This window comes from Otolemur garnettii, unplaced genomic scaffold, assembly GCF_000181295.1.
Source record: "Otolemur garnettii isolate 467f Iridium unplaced genomic scaffold, OtoGar3 scaffold00015, whole genome shotgun sequence".
Classification (NCBI taxonomy): Eukaryota; Metazoa; Chordata; class Mammalia; order Primates; family Galagidae; genus Otolemur; species Otolemur garnettii.
In genome coordinates, this window is record NW_003852410.1 from 4,892,743 (window position 1) to 4,901,705 (window position 8,963).

The 8,963-nt window shown below is 36.6% G+C and overlaps 1 non-coding gene across 1 annotated transcript; it reads right to left on the minus strand.

The window, feature by feature from the left end:
• Window positions 1-539: 539 nt before the first annotated feature.
• LOC111723749 lies at window positions 540-703 on the minus strand. Its single transcript, XR_002772228.1, has one exon. It is a non-coding gene; the product is annotated as a U1 spliceosomal RNA (small nuclear RNA).
• Between the last annotated feature and the right edge of the window lie 8,260 nt (window positions 704-8,963).

Here is an 8,963-nt window from a genome sequence, read left to right on the forward strand (position 1 = left end):
CTTGGTCCTAAGGACAGTCAACAGTAGAAAACTACACCGTGGGAATATTGTGGGTCCATTATTGGAAGACCTGTTGCTTTGGTTTCTCATTAGATCACGTCATTCATATTCTAACTTCGACCACCAAGCAGTGAACAGTTAGGGTTTAAAAAAAAATAGAAGTACTAGAAGTATGGAAAAGCAAACACCACATGTAGCCCGTACTAAAGTGGAGCCTAGAGGTGAACATGTACTCACATGAATGAAAAAGTCAGTGAAATTCAAGTGGGGGGAGAAGGAGAGAGGGTAAGGGTTACGTAATTCCCACCCAAAAGATACATTACACAAGTACACAGCACTCTATCGGAGTGTAGGAAATACTTTCTAATTAGACTTCATTTTATAAATGCAAAACATGGAATCTAATCATTTGTACCATCACTTTAATCTGTAAATAAAACAAAAGAAAGAAATGCCCCCCAAAAATAGACTGATAAATTTCTTCTCCCTTGATGTCTATCAATTACATTTTCTTTCTTTCTTTTTTTTTTTTCCCCCCACAGGAGAAAGCACAAACGCAGTCCCCCACTACCACAAATTATGCAGTCGAGTTTCCCACATTTGGGGAAATTGCAGGGGTCAGCACATCTGGAGTGCAATGGATAAGCCTTGCCCTGGGAACATCACCTTCGTGATCATGGTATCTCCCCTGCCAGGTAAGTATTCAATTACATTTTCAATCAAGTCAGAAAGTATATATTTCCAGTTTAATCAAAGAAATCAAAATCCATGGAAACTCCTTTCAAGGATACTGAAACTCCTTAGAAATTCCATTTCTGAGCATAGGTGTCCAGATATGAGATGTTTTATGGATGATACATTCAATACTTTTCAAAACAAACTCACGTAATAATGGAAATATTTCTATGCATCTGTTTTTAAATGCTTTCTCCATCCCATGATTTGCCTTTTAAAGGTAGTCATTTTTCTCACTCACTGTTAAAACATCATTTACCTTGAAGATACAAATTAAGTATGACAACAACACAACAAACGATAGTTTCCTTGACAGGAGGCATGAGCAGACCTGCACGAGGTGTGCTCTTAGGGATATAGGAAATAGGACCAGTGGCTTCCAATAAATAATATCTAAAAGTAAAATGCCCAATCCTTTTATTCTAGTAAAAACAAGTATATATACCTATATACACAGGTGTGTGTTTTTAATAGGTATATGTGTGTGTGCGTGTGTGACTATGTTTGAGATTCTGGCTTAGAATTAATGCCACTGCAAACAGCAGCAGTATTTAGCACTTTGCAAGTGAAATTTAATGCTATCCCCAGGAGAGGTTTAAGAAAACTAAACTGTATTTTTATCGCCATTTATAGAGAAGGAAACTAAATAAGTTGTAATGAAGCTTGTGACTCCATAACCAAGGCTGTGGTGCTAGCTCCGTTCTGGATTTCAGGTTTTGATGGGTTTGAGGCTCAGGAGGTAAAGGACTCAAACCCTCCGAATGCTCAGTAAGTGTCTAAAAGGGGGTAAAGTCAGGGGATGCGGAGTGGTTAAGAGTAGTCAAAGGTTGATGATAAAAACCTGCTGTGACGTTTTGCGGGAGTTCATTCAGATTTGTCTTCTCTTTGTACAGTTAAAATACACACCAAACACCCAAACACATCCTCCTGTGTGTGACAGTGCCTGGAGACGTTCTCAGTATTCAGAGTGGATATACACCTTGTATAGCAAAGGCTTATAACTATAGCAACATAACAAAAGGAAACAACGTTCCATATAGTCCTCCAGGCCCTGCTTCAGTAACTTCTGGCTTGCTCTGTGGACATCCACTATGCATGACTATGGAAAATGTTTATAGAATCTCATCTTGAATCAGCCTTGCTCGACTGAAAATCCTTTCAGTTTGTTATGGTTTATAACATTTTTGGTGTATGATAAACATGAACTGTATATGTAGAACAGATAAAGAAAATGTTTAAGAAAAGAGAAGGGGGCTTGGTGCCCATAGCGCAGTGGTTACGGCGCCAGCCACATAACCCTGTTGGGTTCAAACTCAGCCCAAACAACAATGACAACTTCAACCAAAAAAAAGCCAGATGTTGTTGTGGGCACCTGTAGTCCCAGCTATTTGGGAGGCTGAGGCAAGAGAATTGCTTAAGCCCAAGAGTTGGAGGTTGCTGTGAGCTATGATGCCACGGTACTCTACTGAGGGTGACATAGTGAGACTCTGACTCAAAAAAAAAGAAAAAGAAAAGAAAGGAAGAAAGAAAGAAAAGAAAGAAGGAAAGAGGAAAGAAGGAAGGAAGGAAAGAAGAAAGGAAGGAAGGAAGGAAGGGAGGGAGGGAAAGAAAAGAAAGGAAGAAAAGAAAAGAAAGGAAAGAAGGCAGGAAGGAAAAGACAAGAAGGAAGGAAGGAAGGAAGGAAGAAAGAAAGGAAGGAAGAAAGGAAGGAAAGAAGGAAGGAAGGAAGGAAGGAAGGAAGGAGAAGGGACCATGTTTCTCGTGTAGGCCTGTCAGTGCTGGTTTCCAGGAAAACACGTGGGACAATTAAAAATGACTGACAAGTTTTTGATGGAGAATTGGACCCAATTTCAAATGAGAAGGTGAGGGGTGGGCAGGAAACACCCTAAGTTGTTACAGGGCATTACAGTCCAGAACAAAATTTGGGTGCAAGAAAAAAAAAATGAAAGAAATTGAACTTCAACAGCCTAGTATGTCCTTGAGGAGCAGTGAGAGCTGGGCTGGACCTGCCCAGAGCCAAGAGGGCAGAGGGAAGAGGACAAGGCCAGACAGGGAGGGCTGGAGGTCATGATGGAAAAATGAGGCAAGAGGAAGAAAAGCGTCAGCCTGAGGCCTGAGAAATGCATGGGAAACCTCGGTGTTCTGACGGGTTGTTTCTGTTTAGTTTAAGCCGGGTCTGCGTGGGGTGCCTGAGCTTGCTTTTGACACCTTAACAGACATTTCCTTCCTACCTACTATTTCAAACTAAAATATTTTGACTGTGAACAGAAAATGGGTTTGAAAAGGCAGCATGTGGTATTACTCCTTGCTCCCCCCTGTAAAGTAAAGTTAATTTGACTTGAATACTTCCCCTGTACCAGGCACTGTCTTAAGTAATTTTAATAGAATTATTTGACCTGATTTTCACATACAAGTCTAACTTAGAGCATATACCGAGATGAAATGGATAATGAGTTGATAACTGAGCGGGATAATACGCAGATGGAGGAATGTTAGACCATTCTCTTTAATTGTGTAGATGGTCAAACATTTTGCAAATTTAAAAATAATAGGAAAAGGCAAATGTTTATTTATTCTGTTTGTTATTGACCCCATTATACGGATGAGTAACTTAGGAAGTTTGTTTGCTTTAAAATATCTTAGTCAAAGTAAAAAAACAAGCTATGAATGATAAAGAACTTAGGACCAAGACCAGCTGGTTTCAGAATGAAGAGGCCACGGCAGCATTAGCAGCATCAAACTAGAAAACGTTTCCAATTCCAACATTTTTACATCAGGTCTTAGTATAGCGTCAGAGTAGATATGTAATAAAGAAGTTCAGTTCTCTGTAGATAATGTGTGACTTGGGCATACTGATCTCAGAACAATATGTCTGAGAATGTATTTGTACCAGATATGGAGTAAGTGATTCTTGATTGTCTCCCTTGTTCTTCCAGATCTGAGGCGCTGTTTCACAATATCCCCCACTGGAGTTAAGAGCACAGATTTTAGCATGCAAACACTATTATAGTCCTGCGAACTCAGTATAAGTATTCTAAGATTAGGCATCCTCCTTTGCTGAACGGAGACAATAACAATACGTAAACATAGAAGGTCAAGGTAGGCAGCATAAAGAGGAAATGCCAATAAAGTACATGGCCAGATACCGTGGTCCCCAGCTGCCACGCAGAAAGTTACTGGCTGTTATTGTCAACATGAACTCTGTATTTCAGGCTCAGGGAAGCTGAGGTGGCTGCTATTTTTAGCTAGAAAAGAATCACAGAGAATTCAACTGGTGAAGAAAGAGGATGAGGATGTCATTCTAAGAAGGGGAAATATCAAGAACAAGGCTTGGAAGTAGGGACACCATGGCAGGTCTGGGGCTGTGTGCCTGGAACGCAGATGAAGAGAGGTGCAGGAGGCAGACACAGAAGGCTGGGTGATAACCACCATCTCGGGCAGCCCTTGTACACCTGCCACACTGTGTGGACTAGAGCACAGTGGCCATCACAGTGCCTGGTAAAAATCATCTGGTGTAATTATTAAATATGTACATAACTAGAACTTATTACTACAAATGATAATTTCGTGGGCCTGGAATGGAGCCCAGAAATGTGTTTTGAATAACTGCCTTGAAGAATTTTGTCTTCAGGAAATGTTAAAAATAGTGCGTTTTAAATATGTATATATGTATTTTATATACCTGTGGGATGTAGAATATACTTTATTTTTAGAATATTATACTTATGATATAGATGAATATTATGTGCATAAGCACATGTACTTTCTTATTGTACATTTAATAATATTCACAGTCTACAAATAAAATTAGAATATTTCTGTACTATATAAAATAAACAGATTATATTAATAACTGTATATAAATGTGCAATAGTCATAATTTACTATGTACTATCTATAAATAAAAATTAAATCTCTAAATATTCATTATGTACATCATACTTCAAGCAATAAGATGTAATGTATTTTCTAAATATAAATATATATTTTATATATTCTACCTATGAATAAAACAAAATTTGGCTCACATACGATTTGATATTTTTCATACAGGGCGAGGGAAGAAGAATTCCTACTTTGGATTGTATATGTAAATACTTGAAGGATAGCGAGTACAGCCTCACCAGAAAGGAGTACTATCTGATCATCATGTGAGTTATCAAGAATTTGATGAAAAGCCGTTCTGAAAGATTGAGCATTCTTTTTTTTTTTTTTTGGCAGTTTTTGGCCGGGACTGCTTTTGACCAGTGTCCTACTCCTTTGAGCCACCGGTGCCACCTGAGCATTCTTAACTATCACCTGCTGAATCAGCTGAAGAACATCTTATTGGGTTTGGGACCAGAAAAATGAAAAGAAATTTTTGACTATTTTTGCCAAATTTTCCTTTAAACCAGATGGCATCTTATTATTTCAATTGAACTGTGCATTTTGTTAAGGAAATAGACAATCTTCTCCATACTTTTCATCATATACAGCAGCTAATTTGTACTAATGAATAAAAAGATAATTAATTAACAGATTAGGAAGGGAGGAAGGGAAACAACTTGCTGGATTGTCACAGAGGGTCAACCGAAGAGCTGAAGGACTGCTCAGAGTTTTCCCAGGTACCATGACAAAGAATGCACTATGTCTGCAGCCTTACAAGTTAAGTGGAGAAAATAGGGAAAAACCGAAGCCAAAAAAAAAAAAAAAAAAAAATTTGAAAAAAGTGACAGCTTCCAAAGCCACAGAAGCAGTCGAATGCTAAAAAGACCAGAAGTTGTCCACATTAGTTCCCCTTCAAAGAACTGCATGAAAACATCAAAGACGTGTACAAAGATGTTTTTGTGCTCGGTTTAGGAAAACATTATTTCTCAGAGACGGTAATTTAGTGCAATTTTGTTATATAAGAAACCAGGTATTAAAACAGAATTTCTTGTACAAATCATGGTACTAAATCAGAACCCCCAGGATGAAGGCTACAGGCCTGTGCTGCCCAGAGGTGTCTTGGATGTTGGGAGTCAGAAAAGTCTTGCTTAATAGACTTTCTTTTTGAAAAAAAAAAATTACTCATATAAAATAAAGCACTTTTTTTTTTACCTGACAAAGTCTCTTACTTGTCTAACAACAAGTATGGTAAATTAACTTTCTAACTCCCCTGTTATTACTCTTTCTAGAGACCAAGCTTTAAAAGGTAATAAGACAGAGAAAAAGAAAAGTGTTTGTAACTGTCAGTCTACATGCAAAAATTTCAGTATGACTTCAAATAAAGGGCAATGCCAAAGATACTTAGAAATTTCCCCGGTCCAAAAATCTGAACATAGAAGAAGCAAAGTATGTATCAGCACTTTTGTAAAAAAAAAAAAAAAAAAAAGGAGGGAGCTTTATCACACTTTATTAAAAAATAGCTTTCTCTTTTCTTAGTAAAAATGTCATCACTATGAAACCTAAAAAAACAGAAAAATGATTTAATGAAAAGTCAAACAAAAAAGAATTAACAGCCATGTTTAGGTGGCGTATAAGTCACCCAAGAAAATATGAAAAAAGTTTTAAAATATAAGAATGAAACTGAGATTTGGAATTCTTTATTTTGATTTGAATGAAAAGTATCAAATATGACAATAGAATTTCAGACTGGGAAAAAAACTTTCAATACAACAAAGTATGTTGAATGATGTTACATAAAAAGCCAGAAAGAAATCAGTTCTGCTTTAGATACCCAACTATGAACATTCTAAAAAATAAATAAATGGAAGGTTTTATCAAGTAAGTTCAACATCATTTAGTGTTGAGCACAGGAAAAGAAAATAATATTAAGTATACATGTAAGATCTCTTGAAACGCAACTGTGAACTGAGGCTGTGAATTACTGAGCATTGTTAAGTTGGTAAAAATATCTATTCCTTGACATATATAAAAGAAAGGAATACAGAATCCCAGGAACTAAAAAACTAAGGGCTAGATTTTTAGGACTACCTCAGTATTTATCCTATAATACCTAACTATAGCAGAATCTCCATAGTTGACTGCCTCACTGCATTGACCACCTGGTTAAGTTGACTTTATTTTCATAGACTAGAGATGCACCACATTACTCAATGGAAGACTGACCTCTGTATGATGACCACCGCTGTAAGTTGTATCTTGAACTTGGGCTTGGACTGTGACACACAATATTAATTTACCCTCTTTAACTTGATCAGTTGAGTCCACTCTATACCAAGGGGGTAGATGTTGTGGACTTTTCTCCTTAGTTGTATTATTTTTTTCTTTAGTTTGAGTTGTCTTTTCATGTTTTATTATTGCTAAATGTTGGATTAGGCCTGACATCCTACTGTTTATCACATGTTGCAGAAGATTTTTTTCAATGTGAAGGACTGGTCTGAATTGCAGGTACATCTATCAAGAGGAATAGAGGACAGATCGTATAATGCCCCACTTGAAAGTTTTCCCTGTTTCTTGTCATGTCATAGAAAATATTACCACTTAAATTAAATGATCCCAAGGACAAGTATTATTTATAAATACCAGTGAACTTTGTATGAAGAAACTACCCTGCATATATTAGCTTAAAAGTTATGTTTTTATACACTAACAATAAGTCATTGGAAAAGGAAATAAAAGAAAACAATCACACATTAAAAAGCATCAAAAAGAATAAAATACTTAGGAGCAAACTTAAGTAAAGAGGTAAAAGACATATAATGGAAAACTATAAAATATTAGTGAAAAAAATACAGGAGACACAAATAAATGAAAGACATTTGTTAATGTATTTCTAATTGTGTGTCTATACTAATTAGGATTTTCTAATTCTAGTGTCCATACTGCCTAACACTATCTACAAATTTAATTCTATTCTCATCAAAATTACAATGGCATTTATTTTTATTTTTTTTAATTAAATGATAGCTGTGTACATTAATGCAATAATGGGGTACAGTGTGGTGTTTTCATATACAATTTGAAATATTTTCATCAAACTGGTTAACATAGTCTTCATGTCATTTTCTTAGTTATTGTGTTAAGACATTTATATTCTACTTTTAGGAAGATTCACTTGTACCCTTGTAAGATAAATCATAGAGGTGATCCCTTTACCTCCTTCATGTTTACATGGATGGAGCTGGAAAATGTTCTTCTTAGCAAAGTATCTCAAGAATGGAAGAAAAAGTATCCAATGTACACAACCCTATTATGAAACTAATTTATAACTTTCATAGGAAAGCTATAACCTAATTATAGCCTAAGAATATGGCGAGGAGGGAGGGGGAGGAAGGGGAGGGGGTGAATGATGGAGGGAGGGTGATTCGAGGAATCCAAGAACATTTTTAACAGAAAAAGAAAAAGAAATTCAGAGAACCAGAGAACACAATTGTGGGTGCCAAGGGTTGGGGTTAGGGGATGTTCAGTGGATATAAAGTTAAATTCATGGTTAAGTATTCTTACCAGAAATAAAACAAACACATCAAAACAAAGGTACACAGGGAAACTTTAGGAGGTGTTAAATGTGTCGATTACCTTGATTGCAGTGATGACATCACAGGTATTTATTTGCATGTGTTCAAATTCATCAAATTGTGAGTTTAAATACTCATGCCTGTAATCCTGGCAGCTTACAGAGGCAGAGGCAGCAGGATGCCCACAGCCTGAGTCTGAGATGGCAGGGAGCTATAACACTATTGCACTCTGCTCAAGACATAGGGTCTCAACCAAAAAAAAAAAAAAAAAAAAAGGAGGAAATAAAAATAAACGAATAAATTTTTTTTAAATAAATAAACGAAAAATTTTAAAATTTTTAAAAATTTTTATGTGTAGCTTTTTATATATCACTATTACCTCAATAAAGCTGTTAAAAAATTCATTACAGGGCCAGGTGTGGTGGCTTATGCCTATAATCCCAGCACTTGGGAGGCTAAGGTGGGTGGATTGCCTGAGCTCACAGGTTCGAGACCAGCCTGAGCCACAGTGAGACCCCATCTCTGAAAAATAGCCATGTGCTGTGGCAAAAGCCTATAGTCCCAGCTACCTTGGAGGCTGAGGCAAGAGAATAATTTCAGCCCAAGAGTTTGATGATGCTGTGAGCTAAGACATCATGGCACTCTACCAAGGGCGACCACGTGAGACTCTGTCTCAAAAAAAAAAAAAAAAAAATTCATTACAACTCAAGCATTTCCAGGTCCCATGTCATCAGATTTCATGAACAAATCCTGAAAAATTACTAAAATTTCTCCATGCTATAATGTAAG